At 36.1% G+C, this 26,416-nt stretch overlaps 1 protein-coding gene across 1 annotated transcript in view; it reads left to right on the plus strand.

Annotated features, from left to right (window-relative positions):
- Nucleotides 1–799: 799 nt before the first annotated feature.
- The window catches only part of tnc (tenectin), a 54,482-nt gene continuing 28,865 nt past the window's right edge, over nucleotides 800–26,416 (plus strand). The window contains exon 1 of the mRNA XM_034984572.2: nucleotides 800–1,104. The gene's annotated coding sequence lies outside the window, so the exon portion shown is untranslated. The remainder of the gene's footprint in view (nucleotides 1,105–26,416) is intronic.

Genomic DNA, 26,416 nt, shown 5'->3' on the forward strand with positions numbered 1-26,416 from the left:
AAAAACATTGTATCGAACTTCGAGTAGAGACAATAAACTGCTCCTGCAGTGCAACGTTGCAATGTATATATCTATCTACGGAATATTTATTGCTATTACGATAACAAGCCGCCTATTTGCAAACAAAACATTCTTACTTGAGTACCTACTTGTCTCTTGTGGTACAATAGTAAGATCGTATTTATCAATATTGCTTTGTCTCTCCCCCGTCTAATATATATGAAGAAAGAGTGTTATCGCCGGTCCATTGCGTAGGCTGTCTATGCAAGTCTATGCAATTCAATGTGCGTACTGGTCAGACCAGTCACCGGAGCTTTAGACGAGAGCTTTTAGACAGTATCTATATTGGGACACCGCAATGTTACATCCTTACTGTTCCTTGTTAGGGCTCCTATCAACTACTCCTACAATTTACCACGACTTAAACAACAAGCAATGCTAAGAAGATAATATTCTACGTCGTTATATAAGTCGTATGTGACATTAGGCTTTAAGGGCGTGTGCATGCTATTGAAGGACGCAGTTGCTTCATCGGTCTCTATCGAGCTTTTATACAATCGCGCCATAATATTCGCGCCGAGTATACGGAAGTCGTGACAGGGTTCGGGAAGCGAGCTTTTGCTAATTGGCTGTAACTGATAGATAAGCAGTAAAATCAATTGGGAGGACACCGGCTGCATCTCCAATTTATGTCGATGTGGATTCGCGATGCGTCGTGGTCCGGCGCCGACCCCCGCCACCGAGCCTCATATTTATACGCTAAAGCGGACACTGCGCAGAGTTCAAACGCGCGACGGGCGCTCGGAACAGTAGACGATAAAGAAGAATCGCAACGCGTGGGTAGACGAGGGCGAGTGCAGTGTGCAGTGCGTGCGGTTCGTGTTCGCTGAAAGCTCGGGCTGCAAAGCCTCCGAGAGCGGCGGCGACGGGCGAGCGCCCGCCTTGCGTCAGTGCCGGCCCGGCCGTGCCATAGGCATCACGCTCCGCAATATCATAACACTAACTGTTTACTGCTGGACAGTGACACACACTTAACGAATACTCTATTACTGCCTGCGAGCTGCCTACAGAAGTGTACGCGGAATTCTTGCTAATAGAAGTGAGGTGAGTTCAATGACATTTTTATCAATTTTATTATTATTATTAAAATATTTACTAATAAAATAAGTATATTTTTACAATACAAGTAATATAATATAGCATAATATCTTGTATAACATCGACACGTCTGAAAAGCCGGTTCAGGAGCTTTTGTAGCGCTACCGCGACAAATCTTGTTTTACGTTACGAGATCAGTGCTACGAAAACTAATAGATCATATTATATGAGTTTGGTTTTTATGTCTACAATATATTTAGTAAATTAGAACATTCGCCACAACTATTTTAATTAAATAACACTTATTTAATAAATTTACACAACAACAAACCAATTAATAATTTAAGTACTTCATATTCACTTTTTGATCCGGAACAAAAACTAAATTATTTATACCTACTTACAAATTAGTATAAATTAGTAATTAAGGCTAAGTGCTTACTTTAGGTACATGCTGATTTTACGTTCTTTAATAAAGTTTAATATTTTACAAAAAAGAGTAAATACCTGGTAGTATATAGGTACCTAATTATGTATTTTAAATTATATAGGTAGTTTAAGTAGTAGGTAAATTATAGTTAAATTAAACCTCTGTACTGTATCAACTTGTAAAACAAGTCCTATTTATAATTTAGTATTTATTGTTTGAAAAATTGAAACACCTCTTAAATTACATAAGGTAGGGACAATTAAAATGTTAAAATATTAAATTAACTCAGAAACACAGTAAATATTTTAAATTCTAGTTTTCAATCAAGTTATTTCTTAAAAATTAAAACGAACTGTGTTTTATAATCAAATAGCATTGAACATTTCTATGGAACGTGTATCGAGTACCAGTGGCGTGACGGATCCGATATTTTACAGTCAACACCTCATTTAATATTGTAGCTGCAAACTTACGTCAAACATTCATACGTCCAAACTACATTATGCATTCAAACTATCATTTACACTAGTCACTACTAAGAACTTAATTTGTAATATTTAGTACGCACATTAATGTCAATAAAATTGCAACTTGTACCTGTGTCCTATTATTCGACAAAGGCTTTTTATTAAAGAATACATTACTTATTAACCACGCAGTGGATTTCGATTTGTGGGTTTTTATTTATTTCGTATATAATTTATTTTTTATATATCAATGAAGTACCTAATCAATAAATCCCGCTTATTTCATTACGTTGAGTAGCTGGAAATTAAATATGTAATTAAATATGAGTTATGCATAAAATCCGTTCGGCACTTATTAAGAACAGCGCCAAAGAGGCAGACGCAGAGCCCTCACTTTATTTATGAACTTATGAATTTAAAAAGATGTCAATAATGTAACAATAAGAATATACTTAATAACAAAACAGAAACAAGGAAAAATTGAACTTCGTCTGCGTGGACCACAAATTTCGAACCCCTGTTTTACCCCTTTAGGGGTTGAATTTTCAAAAATCGTTTCTTAGCGTAGGTCTATGTCATGATGCATGCAAAATTTCAGTCCGATCCGTCCAGTAATTTGAATGATCGTTGTGTGTGTGCGTTGATAGATCATTCAGCCAGTTAGTCAGTCAGTCAGCTTTTCCTTTTATATATTATGTTTGTTGACTATAAATACGATGTTCTGTTCAGAGTTCAGACATCAAAATATTCTCTCAGGTGTAAAGGAAACGTAAATTACAGGCAAACGTAACAGACATATTGTAAAATAGAACAGAGCTATATGAGAATAATCAATCACCTGTGTCTGGTTATTGTAACCAAAATATATTATGATAATCTCCAGAGTCCAGGCCTAATTCCGATTCCTTTGTCAAATAGCACTTCATAGCAAAAGTTAGATGTAGATTCTGCGCATTGTCTTCTTTACCATTCAGAAAATTTTAAGTTGTGCCGTTAGCGCCAAAGTTAAATCCGATAATTACTTGTGTGAATTACAATAGGTTGGTACACTGAACAGTATCCAATCCGAAACGAATATTTTTAATTTCAATTTTTTTATTGTCATAGATTGCATAGATAGTCAGGTTATTATGTAGCCGGTTTCAATTTGTATATAATTCTTGTATATTTTCAAATTAATAGAATTCACAATTTGAAAAATCAACAATTTTGAAAAATCCTTGATTATTAAAGTAAACAAGTTATCAATTAAAGTTGTCGAATTTATGAGAAAATGGAATTTTTATGGGGAGACATGAACGTCTTTTTGATGTTTTTTAAAAGATGTAATAATGTAATAATTTAATGATTGCTGCATTTCACGATCAAGTTGGAACTTGATTAAAAGTTTGATTCTTATTTCAAAAACCGCGAGGCTTTGTTAATCTTGATGGATCAAGATTAGCAAAGCCTCGCGGTGTTTGAAATTCTATCGTGGGCGCATTATTTTTACCAATGATAGGATTTAAGTCTATCAAAATTAATATTCACCAAACAAAACAATGAATATGTCCTTGATCGAGACATACAAACATAGGGTACCTACCTTCCAAATTTTGGTTGATTCTAGGCAATCCTGAAGGCAGACAGAATAAAGGACACGGAAACTTTTTTCTCGATAGACCCATCACTTTTTGTCTGAAGGCCAAAGGTGACTCATGTTAATTGGCGCAACAGATCTTTGTAAAAAATTAACTGAGAAGCTCAAAAAAAAAAATTAAATGTTATTTAAGTTACGAAACTTAGATCTAAAGATACAAGCATGAAATCCAGAACCTGCCAAGGTTTTTGGTTTATAAAGATGAATTCAACGAATGTTGACCGCTTTAGAGGCACATTAAAAATACCATGAATTGCTATGGTATTTGTTACAACAGTAAATGTAGATTAGCTTATCATAGTCAATTTATTTCCCTAAAGTATTTTCTGAAGTCTAACCGACCGACGCGACGTAGGATAGTCTATCACGACAAAGCAAGCCTACATACACCTCCTGAATAAAAAAACGGTCAAGTGCGAGTCAGGCTCGCGCAAAGGTTCAGTGCTACAGTCGTATTTTATCGTCATTTTGCACGATAATTCAAAAACTATGATGCATAAAAGTAAATAAAAATCTGTTTTAGAATGTACAGGTGAAGACCTTTCATATAATACCCCACTTGATATAGTTATCTTACTTCGAAAATCGAAAATACTAATTATTAGTAATTCATGACCACAATTTTTTTTTAATGTAATGTAACTACAAATTCACGGTTTTCAGATTTTTCCCTACCTGCCAAATTTCATGATTCTAGGTCAACGGGAAGTACCCTGTAGGTTTCTTGACAGACCGACAGACAGACAGACAACAAAATGATCCTATAAGGGTTCCGTTTTTCCTTTTGAGGTACGGAACCCTAAAAAAGTATGGGATTTAAGAAAAATCATTTTATCTGGCTATTCGAGCTCTAATCCTGAATTAGGGCCAGATGATTACTTTTGCATTCCCTAAAATATGATTTCTACGCAAAAATAAGCATTTTTCCGTCCCAACTAAAATGGCAAATATAATGTGGCAAATTCCGTTGTACACAATCTCTAAACTAAACTAAAATGGCACCTCTAAATCTATTGCTATCCCTTTCATAATGTTGCTTGCGGAAAAGAATAGCACTAGGTTTGGAACTGTTAATTTAGTTTAGTTTAGAGATTGTGTACAAGAGAATCGGCCCCAATAAGTGTTTTAAAAAGATCTAAATTATAAAACGTAAAGATACTTTGTTTCCATTCTGAAAACTTTCAACATTACCTAGTTTATGGGGATATTAGTGCAGCTTAATTGTATATTATTTTCGATAAAATGCTCAAAAAAAATTAATCAATATAATAGTGTTTTACACAAGATCGCGTATCGAATGCTCATCCTGCCATTGATTTTTTCCCCTTTTTAGTTTTTGCCTATTGCCATAAACATTTTGCCACGCAACAATACAGCTTACTACAAGATAAAGTTGAAAACTAAAACCAAACTATGGTCGTCTTAATAAGCGCTGAAATATTATATAAAATTGTTTATGCCGCTTGGAATATTTTAATAGTACACTATATTGATATTTATGAACTCAGTATTCTTTCATCTTTCATTTGATATCCCACTCAAAAATAAACTTTAAAACAGCAAAAAACTATTTTATCCCACTTTTTACCCCACTTTTTTGGATGTAACATCCGTCAGACCGATTTTGTCCGTATAAAATGCAGCCTATGTCACCCAGACCATAACAACACATCAATTGACACATCATTTATCAAAATCGGCCCAATAATTTAGCTGCTACAGTATAATATAACACAGAGATACAAACATACATACATAAATAGACAGCCAAAACCACAACCCTTCCTTTTGGCTTTGCCGTAGTCGGATAAAAATAGACAAGCAACGCTATTAAATTATAATTATTGTTGAATAGTTAGGCAATTATACAATTAGCTTAAACTACAAAGTTATTAAAGAAACATAACATAATCAAATACGAATAATTTAAACTAATAAAAAGAATGCTAAGTAATAATAATTTTATCGTAAAATATTGCTTGAAATCTAAATGGAGCTAAAAAAAATAATCATTAGCACTTCAACTATTCACCGCTTTTTTATCAAGCTCTCGCGTTATCGTATGTATCAATCATAATAATAGGTACGTAGGTATTTTAGGCACTAATAAGTAATATAATATCTGAGTCTAATGTTTTGAGCTTAGAGTTCTGCACTCAACAATGATGCGTATTTAGAGTTCGAAGCTATCATATCTATTATCAGTGCACAGCTCAAAGTTCTGGACGGACCGGGCTGAAACTTGGCATGCAGAATGCAGATAGCTATTATGACGTACCTAGACATCAGCTTAGAATGGATTTTGAAAATTCAATCCCTAAAAGGGTAAAACAGGTGTTTGTTTGTGTAGTCCACGTGGACGAAGTCACGGGAATAAGCTAGATATTATCAAAAGTTTAGACCTACCAAACGCGGATCGTAGAGCACTGAATTATTGTGTATTGCATTACATACGTACTAACAAGAGCTGTAGTCTATTTTAGCGTTTGAAACGTATGAAAAATATTGAAATGATTATCTGATGTTCATAATAATATTTTATTTAGTAAATGTATGGATTTGGCTATTTAATTTTAAACAATATTGGCATTGATTTATTTTATTGGATTACATATTTATTTTAGTCTACTAACTACCGATGGGCGAAATCTTTTTTTATTTTATGTTATACAAACAAACCTTCAAATACCATGCAATAGTTATTTGGTACATATCTAAATATTTGTCGGGGGACTAGCTTCTTCTTCCCGTGACTTTATCCGCGTGGACTACACAAATTTCAAATCCCTATTTTACCCCCTTAGGGCGGTTACGCACTCATCCGATCCGAGACCTGGAAAATACGTTCCGAAGTAATCATAGAACTATTTGCATGCTAGCTTATGCCATTATGACGTAGACATTTTTATATTTCGTATTTTCACGGATTCGGATCGGATGAGTGCGTGATCGCTCTTAGGGCTTGAATTTTTTTAAATCTTTTCTTAGCGGATGTTTACGTCATAATAGCTACGAGTATGTGCATGCCAAATTTCAGCCCGATCAGTCAAGTAGTTTGAGCTGCGCGTTGATAGATCAGTCAGTCAGTCAGTCAGCTTTTCCTTTTATATATTTAGATTTTGTAGAATATTTGGTAATCAAAGTGTCACTATTATGGTCTACAAAACCATGCAGCTCGGACACCGCGAGTGCAAAACGACGTGGACGCTTTCGAGTCGCTTGATTGCGCAAAGCTCGCGGCCGCGACGATGCGAGTTCAAGTGCGGGGTGAAGGTTCCATTGATGCCCTTCGACGCTACCAGCCCTTACCCAAAGATGCTTTTAAACAGCGAGATATTGTATATAGAACAGTAAACCTTAAGCGTTGTTGATCCAAAGGCCACGATTAGACCTGAAAGTTTTACTCACGTAAGTAGCTTACGTAATTAATTGACAACAAATTTACTAATGTAAATGTACCTACTTACAAGAGTGTTTACATTAGTAAATTCGTTGTAAGTTAATCATGTAAGCTACTTACGTGAATAAAACTTACAGGTGTATCCGCGGCCTTACTCATGGTTACAAAGAGGTAAGCTTAAAAACATTGGTGCTAAGGCTGTTCACAATCACAAAACGAAACTAAATTGACAAGTTTAATGAAACTTTTTTTAAAGTGAACTGACTTCAAAGTTCTGAAAAGTATTGAATAATTTTTAAATTATGTACTTTAAACCAATTTAACTATACCAATTTGTAATGGAATTTTAAAAAAGGATAGTGGAATCAGCTCCAGCGCCAATAATAATATAATTAAATGATATAAACTGGTATTTCTTGACACCAGTCTTGTTAAAGTTGTTACAGGACATTGCACGCTCTAATGCACCAACATCTCACTGCTTTTAGGGTGCCACGGCACACGACTTTGTGATGCCGCTACTTTAGAAACAAAAGCTCAGCTTTTCGCTTGGTTCTACGAGTTTTTTTATCATAATATCTACTCGTATATTATTAAGGTGATTTTTAAGTTGCCAGTTGTATCTCTTATTAATAATTGTTATTAATTATTTAATTATTAATTAATTATCTATGCGCTGTTTTGATAAAACAATCTCTTTAATATATTTCGGCGCTAAATCATAAACATTATTTATTTGTACATTTTTGTTTGATTTAATTATTATTCTCTACATTTCTTCGTTTAATTTATTTTAATTTCGTATAAGTATTCAATATATATATGTACAAAAGGAACTAAATATTTCAAAATATAATTAGTTGGTGCAACAAAATCGTAACGAAATAATGATATTTTAAACTCATTAAATTATATCTGTATTTTTTACGGTTAATGCAAAATTACACCGTACAATGCAATTACTTAATATTATACTTAATATTATGTTAAAAACAAAAAATAGTAAGTATTTGTTATTCTAAGTTGGTCTAAGTTCTAAGAAATCTTTATCATAATGACCTCCAGAACTTTAATATGGTACCTATTCAGTAATATCATGACATATGATGTAACTAGCTGGCTTCACCACGGGCTTCACTCAATTGGCACTTTTGAAAAACAAAGAACGGGTGGAATTTCTAAAAATCCCGAAACACTGATATTTTTTTATTGTTAACCGAAAGCCAATACCAATTTACATTTCTTTCTTTCAAGACTTTCATTCCCTTATTTAGTCCTCTTAGGAATTTCCAAAAACATCTTCTTAGTGAGTGCATAGGTACGTTATAAAAAACGTACTAACAAAATTTCAATTTTCTAACCCCAGCTATATGTGTGGCTGTGGGTTGATAAATCAATCAGTCAGTCAGAATAAGTCTTTTATAATATTATGTATAGCAAATTAGCGACTATTCGTAGCGCCTTCAAAAAATTCAGCCTTATTCCTTGTCTACATTACGTATAAAGCGTACCTCTGTGCGCAATCTGTGCACAATTTCAGCATTCTTCATCCATGATTTCGGTAAGGCATTGATGAGTAAGTTTGAAATTTCTTTTTATTTTAGATAACAAACATGTTATAAATCTACGTAATGTTGACGATGTTAATCTAGCAAGGCCGATGAGCTTATGATTCTTTTGTTTTAAAATTTTAGGTAAATGCTTTGCACTTAGGCTACGGAATTACGCTTAGTTGACGGGAGCTAAATGGCTGGATGACGCTATTTTCTTGACGGCCCTGATGAGTACAAACATTTTTTAGTCTGGTGCAAAAACACAAGGTCAATAGCAGCAGCTCTTATTGTTTACAATGAAATACGATATATTGTCTTGTCGATCGTATACGAACGCTGATCAGCGATGTTTAACTTCATCACGTTGTTATAAAATTAAGAACAAAAAATATTTAACTATGTAACCGTTACGTTTGTTTATATATTGCGCACGCTGCGTTTGGTTTTCCATGACTACCAGCTTCCATAATAGAGGAAAATGTATAACTTAGAGGTTAGAATTTAGAAACAACTATTAAGTGACTGTGCATTAATGAAACGCGTCAATATGCGCGCGCAGAGTCCCGGCGTGACAGAATGCGCTCGCGGCGAGCGGGCGACGCCTGGGGCCACGGCTGTGGGCCACGCGCCCTCGCTTCCTGAGAAATTGCAACTTGTGGGCAATTCAATGTGGGACTCACAGGTACCATTGACCTTTGCAGCCTGACACATTCAATTCTTATACGCTACTTTTGAACAAAACTATATTTACCAACTTATTTTACTTATTATAATAACGTATTAATGATTAACTTTTTAGCCAAATTATATTCATAAGTAGCTACACATTAAATTGTTTTACTTTTCTTTTTTGAGGGTGCCAACTAGGTAAAAGTAAAGTAAAAAGTAAAATATGCTTTATTGTACACCAAAACCAAAACACAGACATATAACAAAGATAGCATGTACAATAGGCGGCCTTATCGCTAAAATAGCGATCTCTTCCAGGCAACCTTAGGGTAGAGGATATTATAAAAATTAAAGAAAGCGGAACCTAAATTACCTATAGGTACCTAAATTAAGTCAGACCAACTACTAGTGATGGTGGTAAACTGCAAAAATGCGTAACAATATGAATAAGTATTATAAAGCTTCAAACTCTAGAGCTCTATATTAGGTTTGTGATAAAATCTTTTTTGCAAAAATATCTAGACATCACAAGGAACCGAAACGGTTATTTTGCCACAAAAACACATAAACCGTTTCTATTTCACTTGCTAGGTATAATCGTAATTTGAAAACGTGACTTTGATTTCATGGTTTCAATGAGATTTATCAACGGTTTATACTCGCGTCGAATTATAAACCTAACGATCAAACAATTTGTGATAACCTTACAACTTTAAATATTACTTATGTCTAGATATTTAAGTGATTGTTCATTATTTTAATTTTTGTTAGATAAGAATTTTATATCTACAAACATTAGTATTTAAATTATATTAAGTACAGGTGCGTGTGCTTCTTCCTAATTCCTAATTTATGCTGCCCCGGCTAACTTCGTACCGCCTAACAGTCGATTAATTTTCAGGAGTTTTTTAAATTTTTCTCTCCGTAAGAACCATCCCCGTACTTTAAGGAAAATTATAAAAAAAAAATTAGCGAAATCGGTTCAGCTGTTCTCAAGATTTGCGATCAGCAACACATTTAGCGATTCATTTTTATATATAGAGATATGTATATAGGAGGAATTTTAAGTAGCAATAATGAGCTCTTATTAAAATACCTACTCGCTGATGTCAGCGACTTAGTCCGCATGGATTTAAGTTTTTCAAAGTCCTTAGGAACTCTTTGATTTCCCGAAATAAAAAGTAGCCTATGTCACTTTCCAGGACTTGTATTGCGGATGTCTACGTCATAATAGCTATCTGCATGCCAAATTTCAGCCCGATCCGTCCAGTAGTTTGAGCTATGCGTTGATAGATCAGTCAGTTAGTCCCCTTTTCGTTTTATATACCTATTTAGATTATAAATGCATAGTGTGTCTATCTATCTTTTCGTGCATATCCATTAATAATCGATTTTGACAGGTACAGAGCTAGTTTGCATCCCAGAGTCGGACATAGGCTACTTTGTCGTGAAAAATCAAAGACGGCATTTCCACGGCATTAAAAAAAACTAAATCTCCACGAATTAAATCGCGGGCACCATCTATTATTATCAAATTACAAATACTACAAATGTTTCATTTACATTTCTATAATAAAGGTAAAGGAATGTTTGTTGGCAAAATATGTAGGTACCTACTGTTTTACGGTTGCATGGTTATCGGTGCCCGATGAAGGGAATTCTTACAGCGTGTGCGACTGTGCGTAAGAAACCTCGGAACGGGCCGCCACATGAATATCAATATCAGTATATAGTCGAGTCGCGATGCCTGTCACAATGACCGATAAAAGAGAACCACACAAATATGGCCCTACTTCAACATCGTTTAACATTCACATTCAATAGCACCAACGAGCCCGGCACACGGTGCCACCAAATGGATTATTGGAATGTAGGTTATGATGTTATTTAGTGTGTCTTTTTTGCCGGTCTGTTTTTTATAATACTTCTTTCGATTCAATCAGATTTGTATAGGCGTGAAAGTACTGACGTCATTGTGCCAAATCTCGCCTTATTAATTTGATATTACCTCTGCAGTTCTCAAGATTGAAGAATGATTTAACTGTATCCAAATTTTATATGCGCCGGAATAATCTTACTCACTGTGATAAAACAGAATAGTATTCCTATTAAGAGAAAATTAGTTTCAGAGCTTCATCCTTCTTCCACCTATACTACTAACATTATAAATGCAAAAGATTGTCTATTTGTTTATCTGCTACCTTGTTACGGCCTATCCGTTCAACCAATTTTTAAAGAAATTTGATGACAGATATAGTGTCCAACCCGGGGAAGGGCTACTTTTTGTCCCGGAAAATCAAAGAAAAACCTAAATCCACACCGAAGAAGTCACGAGCATTATCTTTTCGGTACAGAGACATAGATTACATCCCGGGAACGCATATAGGCTACATTTAATTTATATCTTAGAAAATCAAAGAGTTCGCACGGGATTTATTTTTAACCCGAAATTTACGCGGACGAAGTCGCGGACATCATTTAGTGAACTATATAATAGTGAGGTTAAAATATGTTGATCATGTGTTATTATAATAGTGCAAAACCATGATTTACTATGACACGAATCTCGTAACATTTGTGTTTGCTTTATATGGAGTATCAAGCTTAACAACACCCACGTAAAGTGAGCGTACTTACCACTAATACCACAGACGGGCTTATATTAGTTTGACAGTGTAAATATTGTCGCCACTCTGTCTTTCACTATCTGATATTAAATGTAGTGTAATTTACAGCGACGAGCATTTATCACTCTAACGCCACGAACGAAGCCCGAACCCTGTATTTCCTGCTTCGCACTAAAGAGCCCTCGACTGGCCAGACGCATGGCACCCACACTCTAAATAACAAGACAAATAGACATGTCCACTTTACCATTTACAAAGTAAAAATTCTCATGTTCTGTTTGCATAGGTCTTTTACCAATTAGTATTTGTACCGATATATATGACTTTGTGTTAGTGGTTGTCTGTTGCACTCACTTCAAACTTTGTCTAGGACCTCGCACGCCGAGTCGAGAGGAAGGCGTGAGAGAATAAGGAGACTACTTAGCAGTGAGCATCCATTGTTTGTGTTCAAATAGAAGCGGTTTTGAGCCTTTATTCCGGCTTTTTAGAGTATCGCTTCGGCGTCATGAAACGCGATTGATTTCGTAAACAGCAGTGACCCAACAATGGCAAATGACAAAGTCCTCGAAGAGATATTCGCTTGAAAATATTGGCTTGAGCTTACGACGCATTGTGAATGAAAAGTCTTTACCTCCCTTCGTGACAAAAAAACAAACTACTTAGATGCTACTATTACCGCATCGCATAGGTACTTTGTACCTATTAAAAACATTGGCAATTTATTTTATACCCCCATCCATACTTACTAATATTATAAATGCGAAAGTGAGTCACTTTGTCTTTTTGCTAGCTTTTCACGTCACGGCCCATCCGTTTAACCAATTTAAATGAAATTTGGTACATAGATTACCTTGCAGCCGGTATAAAAGTTTGTTGTTCTGGAAAATCAAAAAGTTTCCACGGGGATTTTGGAAAACCACCCAAACCAAAAACAAAGAAGTCGCGGGCATCACCTATTTGGTACAGAGATAGCTTGCATCCTGGAGACGAATATAGGCTACTTTTATACTGAAAAATCAAAGAGTTACGCGGATGAAGTCACGGGCTTATAAGTCTAGTTTATAATAAACTAGCTGATGCCCGCGACTTCGTCTGCGTGGGATTAGGTTTTTTAAAAATCCCGTGGGAACTCTTTTATTTTCCGGTATAAAAAGTAGCCTATGTCACTCTGCAGGTCTTTATCTATAACCATGCAAAACATCACGTCAATCCGTTGCAACGTTGCGACGTGATTGAAGGACAAACCAACAAACCAATAAACCAACAAACCAACAAACAAACAGACTTTCACATTTATAATAAGGGTACTGATAATAAGGGTACTGATCATCATACAATTTTATAAAACAACTAAAAAATGAAGTAGTGATGGATTTTTCTATCGAAGTTAAAATATGTAGGTAGGTAACTACAGTACGTGGTAAATGTTTCGAATTTACAGTGGTAGGCGATTCTACCTAAGGCAAGGATATAAATCAAAATCTTTATGAGTTCACAGGATGTGGTCTAATATTGTTACAACTACACATACCAGATTTTAAATATAAAAAAAAAATCAAAAGTCTGCCCATGGGCAGTATCGCTAAGTTCTAAAGTAGGTACCTTCGTAGGTGTTCTTAAGGAATAGCTAGAAATTAATGAAATTGTTCAACGACGCTAATTGTTGCATATAATATTATTATGTTAATAAAAGTCTCGGAACGTAATGTCCAGGTTGTTTCATCGTGCGGAACGCGCGATGTCATTGTCCTTAGAGTGGATGAGCTTGCACCTCGCCATTGCGCCTTCGCGCCACCAGCGTCGTCTCACAATTCACGCGGCTGACGACTAACGACCACTTTACTGAAGAGTATATTATACTCAAACTTATCATACGTCTATTCGCTCTGAGACCATAGTGTTACTTTTCAAGTTAACTACGTGATATTGTGTACGTGCTATGATAGGTGAACCTGTCAAAATATACGTACAGTATGGCCGAATTTCGTGATTTGATATTTTAACTGGTAGAACGTAAACGAGAACGTTTTTTAAACAATCAAAACCTTATATAGTAATGAGTAAAGCTGGGCACAAGAGCTGTGTACCGAAACAACACGAAGAAACTAGATTATATTTTAGAAGAAAAGCTTACGGTTTAGGTAACTTAAAAACTTAAGTAATTTGTGTTTTTACTGTAATATTATGTATAACGCGAACTCGCCATTCTCACATTAACTTCTACTGCAGTTTCTAGAGGATGGCGGTTTGTGAATTTTAATGTAATTGAATTTTTGTGAACAATAAGAAAAACTTAAAAAGAATTACTGAAAATATTGCAAGTTTCAAAAATTCTCTTAAGTTTTTTTTTGAACAAAACTAGTGCGAGAGTCACTTAAGTACATGGCAAAAGTATAAGTACCTTTATAAGGCCAAATGTACTGAGATTTGAGAATATTAACTATTTAACAGGGTTAACTACAACTCAACATACTTGCGACAGTTAAAAGCTAATAAATCTACTAGTGTACAATAACCCAATGTAAAATGAGTGAAGGATATAATATTTTCCTTTTCATTGGCAGACTACTAATGGCAAGCTACCTAGCTTAAATTGCAGGTAGCTTTAGTACCTACACATTAATCCAAGTGAGTCGGTTGTTATTGGATGAGGCACTTCCTGATTCAAGGCATTTCCCTGAATATTGCTTTTAAATCTGTGTTTTACATCTTCACCTTGAAAGCGTACGCAAGCATTTTTTACGACTCTTTTTCAACGGTAATAACGATATTTACTAGCATATTGTTCATTTAGTGTTTTGATGCTCGAGCTAATCACGATTGTTCAAAAAACTTAGAAAAAAGCCACCGATTGTGGTATTTTGATATGTTTAGAAATGACGTAACTTGTAACGTTTCCTTAACTTAATTTGTTTTCAGTGTGACTCATAACATGATTTCATCATCATCAACCAATAGACGTCCACTGCTGGACATAGGTCTCTTGTAGGGACTTCCACACGCCACGGTCTTGCATAACATGACTTACCTGTAGCAAAAAAGCATATCTTCCTATTAAATAATCACGTAACTTAAATAGCGCGTAGGTAGGGTACTTAGTTATTTTAACGCTATTTAAGTAACTATCTACTTAATTACACCTTATCGGAAATGTTTCTAGGAAACCTTTAATTTGTTTAAGAAAATTAATGACCATTGCGTTTGTTTAATCAAAGCACAAATCTGTTTAACGGTACTCGGTCCATAGTCACAAGAAGTCTGCACTCTGTGAACGCACGCTAGCATTCTTAAACAAATCGTTTGAGTCTGTAGGAAATTTGAAGGTAATTGATAAAAGCTGATAGTTTTTAAGGTACATATATAGATTAAGAGATTTTGAAATATCAATTTACTTATTTAAAAAACAATTAAGTATTGGGGAAGCAAATTGTCTGCAATTGCAAAGGAACTGCCATTCTCCATAGAGATTGTATTTATTTTGTAATTTTTTGATAATATAAATCAAATAATGGGTCGTTGTTTAGCCTTTGGACAGAGTGAATTAGAGTTAGGGAACTCTCGGTTTGATCTTGAATCGACGATATCATGTCAAATATTAGACTATGGTGACGTGAAATCAAAGAAAAATAGGGCTACTTAGGGCTACTTGCGTCAAAATATGTACTAACATTACATATACTTAATGTACTCTGTGCTAACATTTGACGCCTACCAGTGACGACGAAGCCTCGATGTTTTGTTAGAAATTGTCTATCTGTCGTGAACGGTGCTTTGGATGTAAGGAAATAGGTTTCTAAATTCTTAAGTAAATAAATATTCAGCTAAAGAGAAAGGGGGAAAGCATTGAGAATAGAAACTTATATACATTTAGGTTTCCGTACCTCAAAAGGAAAAACGGAACCCGTATAGGATCACTTTGTTGTCTGTTTGTCTGTCTGTCTGTCAAGAAACCTACAGGGTACTTCCCGTTGACCTAGAATCATGAAATTTGGCAGGTAGGTAGATCTTATAGCTGACATTTGTGGAAAAATCTGAAAACCGTGAATATAGGGTTAGATCACACAAAAAAAATTAAATTGTGGTCAGAAACTAATAATTAGCATTTTCGACCTTTCCAAACTTCGATTCATACGAACTCGATGTAGTCACTCACTTCAACTTTTGAAGTTACATCAAGTGGGGTATCATATGAAAAGTCTTTACTTGTACATTCTAAAACATATTTTTATTTATTTTTATGCATCATAGTTTTTGAATTATCGTGCAAAATGTCGAAAAAATACGACTGTAGTACGGAACCCTCATTGCGCGAGCGTGACTCGCACTTGGCCGGTTTTTTATTTTTTATTTAGAAAGCTTTAATGCACACACAGTATATATAGGAAAACATTAGAAGATACAGAAGAAACTATAGATACAAACGTGTGAAAAGGCAGCCTTATTACAAACGTAATCTCTTACAGACAACCTTTAATGAAAGGATTTGATTGACCAAAGAAATAATATTATACTAGGTGATGCCAGCGACTTCGTCTCTGTGGTTTTAATTTTTTTAATCCCGTGGGAACTCTTTGAATTTTCGGGATAAAAAGTAGCCAGTGTCCTTTCCCGGGATGCAAGCTATCTTTGTACCAAATTTTGTCAAAATCGGTTAAGCAGATGGGCCGAGAAAATCTAGCAACCAGACAGATACACTTTTGCATTTATAACCACTTAACATGCAGAGGAGCTTCCCTAAAAAAATATTTATCGCAAATTTTATTTCACCACTGTCGGCGTGATTAATATTTATACCCATGCCAAATTACAGATTTCTACGACAGACGGACGGACATGGCGAAACTAATAAGGGTTCCTTGTTTACTACGGGACTCTAAAAAGTAGGTACCTTTCGACTAGGTCGGCTTTCTGTACTTGTTGCTATAGTCCTCTCTTTTCCAGCTCCTCCTTCAACTGGAGCATGCGCCAGACCGAGTACGTTGTAAATTAGAACAAACTGATTAAAAAAACTTCAAGAAATCTTAAGAAATTCATCCACACAATGCACAGTTTTTAACAAAGCCTTTAGACTTGTAACAAACACCCAGCACCCTCTGCCTAAAAGTTTTCACTAATCTTCCTCATTATATACCTACCCTAGGTACCTTATTCCCATGCTCTGGCAACGCAAAATATCCACAATACCAACGTTCAGCTTACCTATACCAAACACCTCTTAAAATTGTATACCTACGAGCTCTCGGGGCATAACGGACATAAAGACATTAACGCAATTTTATACTGATTTGTAATCTTTCGAACATGATCACGAAGAGGTTATATTCCGATAGCAACTTGACTTACAATGTCTTCCAAATAAAATTAAATTTCATATTCAGCTGGACAGCTTATTACGATAAGAGAGCCGCCTATCTAATTCATGGATCCGAATTGATTTAAAGCGTCTTGCTTCAGGTTACAAATGCAATACAGGAATTATGATGCTTCGATTTGTAAATAAGTACTTATATTTATTTTATCTTTATTTAATCTAGTAATTGAACAGTAATTAAATTATAACAGGGTCTAATCAAAGTATTAATACGTAGATGATGCCCGCGACTTCGTCCACGTGAATTTAGCATTTTTAAAAATCCTGAAAATTCGAAGAGATCCAACTATTTTATTTTTCAGGATAAAATTGTGTGTGTGTGTGATGTTATTGTCCAGGTCTTTAAACATGCAAAAAAACACGTCAATCCAATCGCGATTGTAGGACGAATCAATAAACAAACATACTTTCGCATTTATAATATGGGTAATGATTACCCACTAAAGCTACAACTAGAAGCTTATTAACTAGCTTCTGCCTTCGACTTCATTCGCGTAGATTTATGTTTTGGCGTTTATTTCTTTATACCTTCTCTTTACAGTTAAACAAAATAATGGAATATCTTGCAATATTTAAAGAAATCTTATCACTCATTTGAGCCTTAAATCTGCATATTATACACACACATTTTGATGTGGTAAATGGCTCAAACTGGCATATTCATAACGGTACAAAACCGCATTTAATTCGTCTTGTTGCATAAACCGAGTATGAGTGAAACAAGCTAATTTCCGGTCCCAGGCCCTCTTTTTATGATTATTGGATATTATACTCCGACTCGACATGACTGGAAATCATGCTACGAAGAACGAAACATTTCGGTACTTTGTTACGGGGTCAATTTTTTTTCGACGTTTTACTCATTATTATTTTATTATTGCTTTCCTGTTTATTATCTACATTTAATATAGGTACGTTTTATAGCTGAAAACTGTAACAACCTGTTTGTTTATTATTTACTGCTAGGCTAAAAAAGATTTGAATATTAAGATACATGTCAACTGCCAACTTGTTGGTACTCTACTTGGTTGGTAATAGTTTACTCTATTTGGTAGAGCCGACTAATTTCAACATGGCCAGCGTGGTAGACTATGGCCAAACCCCTTCTCACTCTGAGAGGAGACCCGTGCTCTGTAGTGATCCGGCGATGGGTTGATCATGATGATGATGATGATAGATAAGATACCTAGCTATTCCATGAAATACCGGGTTTGTTTTGGCAAAGTATAAATGTAATCTATCGTATCTGCATGCCAAATTTCAGCCCGATCCGTCCAGTAGTTTGAGCTATGCGTTGATAGATCAGTCAGTCAGTCAGTCAGTCACCTGTTCCTTTTACATATTTAAGATATGCTGAAAATGTGTAGACTTCGACTCTTAACTAACTTTTACCAGTTGATTCGGGCTTCGGCTATAGGTGTTAGAAAGAAAGTCGACGTTTACGCGCCGTCGATGGTCCTCACGAAGTCACGATCACAATGCTGGATTGCGCGGGCGCGAACGACCGTCTCTATTGTTGCTCCGACTTACTAAATCAATATTTGCGCAGATGTCGGCGTAAGAGCATATACTATACTTGTAGCGACCTAAAATTCATACAGCTTATATGGCAATGTTAGCGGTAAATTTTCTCGGCAGCTACTTGTAATCCTTCAAATGTGGGTCGGTGTTGCACGCACAACTTGACCCCAGCAGTGGTGGGCTCAAGATAATACGTCAAGATCGCCCCTAGATAACGGTATGGATGAAATTATGAGTATGCACTCACATACTTGTAAGTAGTATTTATAAAACACATAGCTTATCGCAAAATTAAAAATTATAACGGTAAGCACCCAGTTTATTTTTTATTTTTAGAAAAAAACTACACGATCATAAGGATAAAACACAATTATGTATGTCATTAATTAAATACCTACATCTGCTTAGATAAAAAAAACACTTTGTACAGGCATAAGTCAGTTGTAATGATTGAGTTTTCTTGAAAGCTTTCATAATTTCTCGAAATGTTTTTCCAAAGATAAAACTGTTTGCTTTTAGTACAAGCTAAATATAATAAAATAGGTACTTATCCACACTTTTATCTAAATAACTATACTATAAAAAGAAAAGGTAACTGACTGACTGACTGATCTATCAACGCACTGCTGAAACTACTGGACGGATCGAGCCGGAAGCTATTATTTCATAGACATGCGCTAAGAAAGGATTTTTGAAAATTCAACCCCTAAGGAGGTAAAATAGGGGTTTGAAATGTGTGTAGTCCATGCGGACGAAGTCTCGCGACTTCATATTACGTACATAAGCCACTTATATTAAAAATTCGAAAGTCTGTCTGTCAGTCTGCTAGCTTTTTACGGCCCATCTGTTTAAACATTTTTGACAAAATTTGGTACAAAGATAGCTTGCATCCTAGGAAAGAGCAAAGACTGGGTTTTGTCCAGGAAAGGTCAAAGTCGCGAGCATCATAATCGATTTGCTACAGAGATAGCTTGTATCCTGGAGATGAGCATACGATACTTTTTATTCCGGTTAATCAAAGGGTTCCCAGGAGATTTAAAAATTTAAAAAAATGCACGCGGAGTGCGTAGGAAGTCACAGGCATTATCTAGTTTATAATACTTAATATAGCAAAATTTTATTTCTATCTTGACTTTTCCAAATAGCTAATTAAAAGCAATTTTTATGGTTCAGAGCCTGGCTATAAAGCTCGTAAGCGCATTCCTTGATAGTCAACGGCTGGTGGATCGAAGTAATATTACTCAACTATAATTACCTCATGTTAGCTGCGAATCCCCATACGAGTTATAGGTTTTGCAGTAAGAGTTAAGGTTACACTTCATACGCGCTTCTCCATAGAAACGTATTACGCCGATTATTCTATTATTATTTGTTGTTTAAATCTAAAACTGAGCCAGCTATCGATTCATCTCTACGTTATTTATGCCCGACAACTAAATAAAATAAAACTAGCTATGACTATGACTTCATTTAGATCTTTAAAATCCGTCCGTCAGTCAGTCATTCAGTCAGTCAGTCAGTCAGTCCGTCAGTCAGCTTTTTATTTTATATTTATATAGATAGATGATTAAGTTAAATATTGATTAAGTAGTTTCAAAATAATAACGGAATACCAAACGTTGATTGGCGTTGGTAAAACATCGTCTTACTCTTGAGCAGGTATGTCCCGCCCATAATGTTGATAGGAATAGCACACAGAGCTCACACTCGAAGTGGAGCGACAATGGAGAGCACTAAAAACTTAAAATCTTCTACAACAAGCTGTGGAAGTTTTGTTAAACTTTTTTTAAGAGTGCGGTTTCTTAGTGAAAACAAAGTGCATAATTTTCAAAGTTATGACCACGATTCCCATGTAATATGATAATGCATCGTATAAATATTTCATGTCTAGTCGATTTATCGTTTTTGCGCTAGAACCAGTTTCTTGAACTTAAAGCAGTTTATGCAAAAAACGAAGCTTTTACAGCCCATTGTTTTTTTTCAGTTACGGTCAGGTAACCGAGAAATTTTCGTTATTTTTAATGCTAAATCAATTTTTAAACTATTCTGATAGCTTCGAGTAGTCTTTGTGATGTTTTTTATTGATCATCATCATCATGATCAACCTACCGCCGGTCCACTACTGAGAACGGGTCTGCTCTCAGAATGAGAAGGGTTTAAGGCCATAGCCTGCCACACTGGCCCAGTGTGGACTAGCAGACTTCACACACCTTTGTGAACATTATGGAGAATAATTATAGGTCTTAACCACGGCTACGGGCTATCACACCTTTTTTATTGATGCAATACAAAATAGTTATGATTTACGTTTAAACATTGTGTGCTCGTTGCGTCGGCCGAGGTTCAATCCTGAACAAATATGACCATGGGTTCCAGAATCAATAGAAAGTTGAATGTGTTTAAACTTCAGTTATGTAGTTCTACGTGTAAGTCATGTTTGAGGTAATAAAACGGTTAACGGAAAATGCTTGTGGAGTTGAGTCTCCTACGTGCCCGCGCTTGGCCATTTAAAGCTTACTTCTGACATTCGTTTGTAAGTGCCTGCCATTCATTCCTTACATAGAGATATGGCCGGTAATGACTGGCCGGCCGGTTAGTTGTCGGCTAGGTGCTCGTAAACACTGTTCGCCACGAAGCATTAGTACATGGCTGCGAATGCCAGTCAATGGGCATCACGCCCAGCGCATTCACTTCCTGATGGAGCTAGGCTATTCACACAAATATAAATCTCTTACTCTCAGTCACCGCAACGCTGGAAAATGTATACAGTTATTAGATAGCAACAAAAGGGTATCAGATTTAAAGGACACCACTTTACTGTACAAGGACTCACTCGTTGCGTACAGAGGGGTGCACCAGAGCTGGTTCAGAGAGGGTCAGCGAGCGACGTAATAACAACTATCAAAGAGCTTTCGTATTACAACGGATGGGAAAGTGTGAGGGTGGCACTGTTACTATTTAATTACTATAGAGGGGTGGTAGAAACCCAACATTTCCCGGACATCAAAACTTTTGACAACCTCTCTGGCGCAGAGGTGAGCGATGTGATCTCATACCTGGGAGGGCCGAAGTACGACAGCACTAGTCCGTGAATTTTTTTAATTTTTGCTCTTTACCTATTGACAGACAGACGGACAGACGCACGCACAGGATCAGTAATAGGGCCCCACTGGCACCCTTCGGTTACGGAACCCTGAAAAGAACGGTCAATTTGATAGACAGAAAAAAGTCGTTAGCTAGGTGGCTTTGTAATGCAGGGAACTGGGAAGATTTTTTGCGATAAGCGCCGTTACATACATTACGCTTAATTGTATATTATTATTGAGGATCCATGAGATCGTTTAAGTATGTATTTCTTATTATGCAACATAATAGGTCGTGAGAGGTGTGCTCTCCAGGGCGGCGCGGCGGCGCGCGGGGCGCAGGCCGCGGGCGTACCTGTATGCTTAGTATAAGATTTTACATATAAGTAACCAACGTTGGTAGAATTCGAGCGTCAAGACACGATAATGTCAGAATAAAATGGACCTAAAAATCTTAGTTTAAATTCAGTTGTCTTCAGTAATCCGTTTCTGCTTGGAGTGCTGGCTGAAGATGTATGGACGTACTTTAACACTGAATTGTTATGATTTTCGAATTCTAACGTCGTCGGTACGATCGATGCCGCGTACAAATTGATAAGGTTTGGATGTTTTAATATTAACTGCCATAGCCCTTCCAACTTAGCCCGCTTCAACCTGATTGCATCATCACTTACCACCATGTGAGATCTTTTAATTTTTAATTTATAGTCTAGCTCAATCAGACCTGGGCGATGATGCAGCCTAAGACGGAGCGCGCTCGCCTAGAAAATGCCTATACACTCTTGACTTAAAAGTACCCATATTAAAATTGGGTCGCAGTCAAGGGCTAACTTGTAAGGAAATAAAATAAAAAGATGCGAAATCTCGTACTAAGCACACTGGGTGGCGGCGGGGCACGCAGGGCAACGCTCAGCGTGTGAGCCGAGCGCGCAACAATCGCGAATTCAGTAAACCTAGCAACAGCACTCACACCGACGACGCCGCTCTCTGTCGGCGCCACACACGCGTAGCGCATGCCAGCTTAAAGCTGCGACACAACTGTAATGGTTATTTTTTTACATTTACACATTGATTTTTTTTGTAATGAAAATCCTAATCCTAATATCCTAATCCTAATCCTAATATCCATACTCCATACTAATATTATAAATGCGAAAGTGTGGATGTTTGGATGTTTAGATGTTTGGATGTTTGGTACTCAATCACGCAAAAACGGCAGAACGGATTTGGATGAAATTTGGAATGGAGATAGATTGTATCCTGGATTACCACATAGGCTACTTTTTATCCCGGAAAATCAAAGAGTTCGCGCGGGATTTTGAAAAATGTAAATCCACGCGGACGAAGTCGCGGACATCAGCTAGTATTACAATAAAACTTTAAGCTAGCCGTATCTTATTACTATACAAATCACGCCCGCGTGGAATGGTGTCAAGAATACTGGCTGCATTTGAGCCAGCCCTTCTGTCATCAGATGAGGCTATTAATCGCGGTAGTAATCGAATAATTAAGTAGGTTGCACTTTTATAAATTAACTGAGCATTAATTTTTATAATATACCTAATCATCACCGTCGTCGTCAACCGATCACATCCACTGCTCGATATCCTTAGGTCTCTTGTGGCGACTTCCACACGCCACTTTCACAAACCTTTACCTACTTATTCATAAAGATTAATCATATTGAGAGATGTCGTGATAAAAATATCACGTCATCTAACAATAATCTAATTATTGGTCTATTAAACATGTCTCCGTAATTGCAAACTTTGCAGCCCTCATTTTGTTTGCACAAAATCATAAAATAGACGCTCAAGCATGTATGTACAAAAACACCAATCCTGGTTCCAATTTCAATGCAAATTTCTGATCGGTAGGAATTTTGACACGATGCGTGTAAAATTTTAATGCTCAAAATGAATTCTGCTAAATTATATCATTGTTGTACAGATAAATCGGTATCACGGAATACTGTGGAAATAAGATAATTCGTACGAATCTCTGAGCGGAATGCTAAGGCAAAGTAACGGTGATGAGACGTCTAGTGCGGATTTATCTAAATTATTCGGACTACGTTGGCGAGACGTGCCGCCTGGCAGCCAGTGCTGAGCTCCACAGCCACGGCAACTCCTTGTCCATGTCCACTCATCCGCCGCTCCAGTTGCCTTCACATACCTCTCGAGTTTATGTAGAGCGTGAGATATTTTACTTAAATTCTAACGAGGTCTTTGTTTTATTTAAAAAATCTAATTTTTCTTATATACCTACATTTAAGGTAGGTAGGTACATATAAAAAACTTGTCCTGACTAACTGATTTATCAATGCATAGCCTAAACCGCTGGGGTTAGGAATTTGAAATTTTGATATAGGTATTTTGTATAACGTATGCAGATGTAACTCTAACTACGGGGAGGGTCCACTATAATAGTAGTTATTTACGTAACAATTAGTTACTAAAAATCTCAGGTAGTGTCATGTTGTTCAGTTATTCTACTTATGTGTTTGTACAGCAACAGATGCTCTAACAGAAACTATACAGAAAACTAAAAACCCAACAACGGTTATTTAGTGTGTTACTCTAGATAGTTTTATATGTATCTTTTGACACAAAATTCGCACGGGTCAACGAACTGCGAATGCGTCGCGAGGGAAACTAATATTTACTTTTCTTCCTTCCCATTTCCCTAAGAGACACAGACCCTGTCACGAGAATTTACTTCCACACGACTGCCCTACATCCTTATTTTACTACCCAACTAGCCGAGGTTAAAGGAGAGTTTGACAAATATTTGTGTGTTTGGGTGGGTGTCAGTGTGTGTGTGTGTGTGTGTGTGTGTGTGTGTGTGTGTGTGTGTCTGTTTGGGTATGTATGTCTGTATGTATGTATGTGTGACTGAATCGGTACACGGGTTCCCTCATCATTTCCAAACTTTTAATTACATTTTGATAACGTGTCGTTAGCTTCGTCTTAGCGTTACAAGTTTCATTTTTACTAATCTATTACTGTATTAATAATAATCTAAATATATATAGGTAAGGAAAAGCTGACTGACTGATCTATCAACGCACAGCTCAAACTACTGGACGGATTGAGCTGAAATTGGCATGAAGATAGATATTATGACGACGACGTCCGCTAAGAAAGCATTTTAGAAAATTAAACCTCTACAGGGGTAAAATAGGAGTTTGAAATTTGTGTAGTCCACGTGGACGAAGTCGCGAGCATAAGCTAGTAATATTATAAAGAGGAAAGATTTGTATGTTTGTTTGTAATAGATAAACTCTCAAACTACCGAACCTATTTTAATAATTCTTTCACCATTACAAAGCTACTTTACCCATAAGTAATATAGACTATTAATTACATAAATGTACCGCGCACAAAAGCTAGTAGGTAGGTTACGAGTGTATGCAGGCTATGATATTATGATATCATGACAAATCCAGTATAGCGGATGGGTATGACAAGAATATGAGGAAAAAAACTAGAGATAAATAGACCGAATGTACGTAATTTAAAAATTGCGTGCAGTCCGAAACGAAAATATAATAATATAGGTAATTCGTAGCGTGTGGTGGTGTTTTTAAGAAAAACTACTTCACTACATTATTATTGGTTGATAAAATAGATACAACTATGTAAAATTCTAACAATTAACATACTTTACACGATGACGAATGACGCGATTTTATAACAAAAAATACTTTGTAATAAATGATTAGGTACGATTATTTATTTTAATAGCCAATTACAACTATTAAATTAATAGTCAGTGATTATACAACAATTATAGTAATTGGATGGGTCGATAATTACAGGTACTTATTACTTACATACTCAAGAGCTTGACGCCATTTGATGTTCGTGCCCTAAGTTAAGCTCATTCTTTTATGTTTATAATAATTATTATTCTATGCTTGACCTTTTTAAGTGGTTTAATTGCAAAAACTAAATTAATTAATTACTTAACACTTCTCTCTCTTTATACTCGTATCCCCTCACGGCCCTCACCGTGACTCCTTTCCATTAATCACATAATGGAGTTCTCTTGGGATAATATACGGTGGGTTCCCAAATCCTTCCGCATACAACTCACAGATAACTTAATAAGTACTTACTTAGAAAAGGCCAATTTAATTCCATTTAACTTTGGGCATGCATAAAAGTCAAAGAAGAGAACATAAACAAAAAGAATTTAATAATTAGCATTTAATAAAACAAAATTATGATAGTTTATTTTACTTACTTTTACTTACGTACTTTTTTCACTCGAATTAGAACATAACGTTGAACACTGCCATGCTCTATGTAGCTTACTCTTCGAACCTTCGACAAGCGAACGAGCGAGCGAGATGAGCCCGTGAAATCCGACAAACCGTAGACACACAGTATAATTTGTATAACGTGTAGCATACGTGTAGCATTAGTTAATTAAAGGAAAAGCTGACTGACTGATTGACTGACTGACTGATCTATCAACGCACAGCTCAAACTACTGGGCGGATCGGGCTGAAATTTGGCATGCAGATAGCTAGTATAACGAAGACATCCGCTAA

The sequence above is a fragment of the Maniola hyperantus genome, chromosome 3 (genome assembly GCF_902806685.2).
Source record: "Maniola hyperantus chromosome 3, iAphHyp1.2, whole genome shotgun sequence".
In the NCBI taxonomy this organism is placed as follows: Eukaryota; Metazoa; Arthropoda; class Insecta; order Lepidoptera; family Nymphalidae; genus Maniola; species Maniola hyperantus.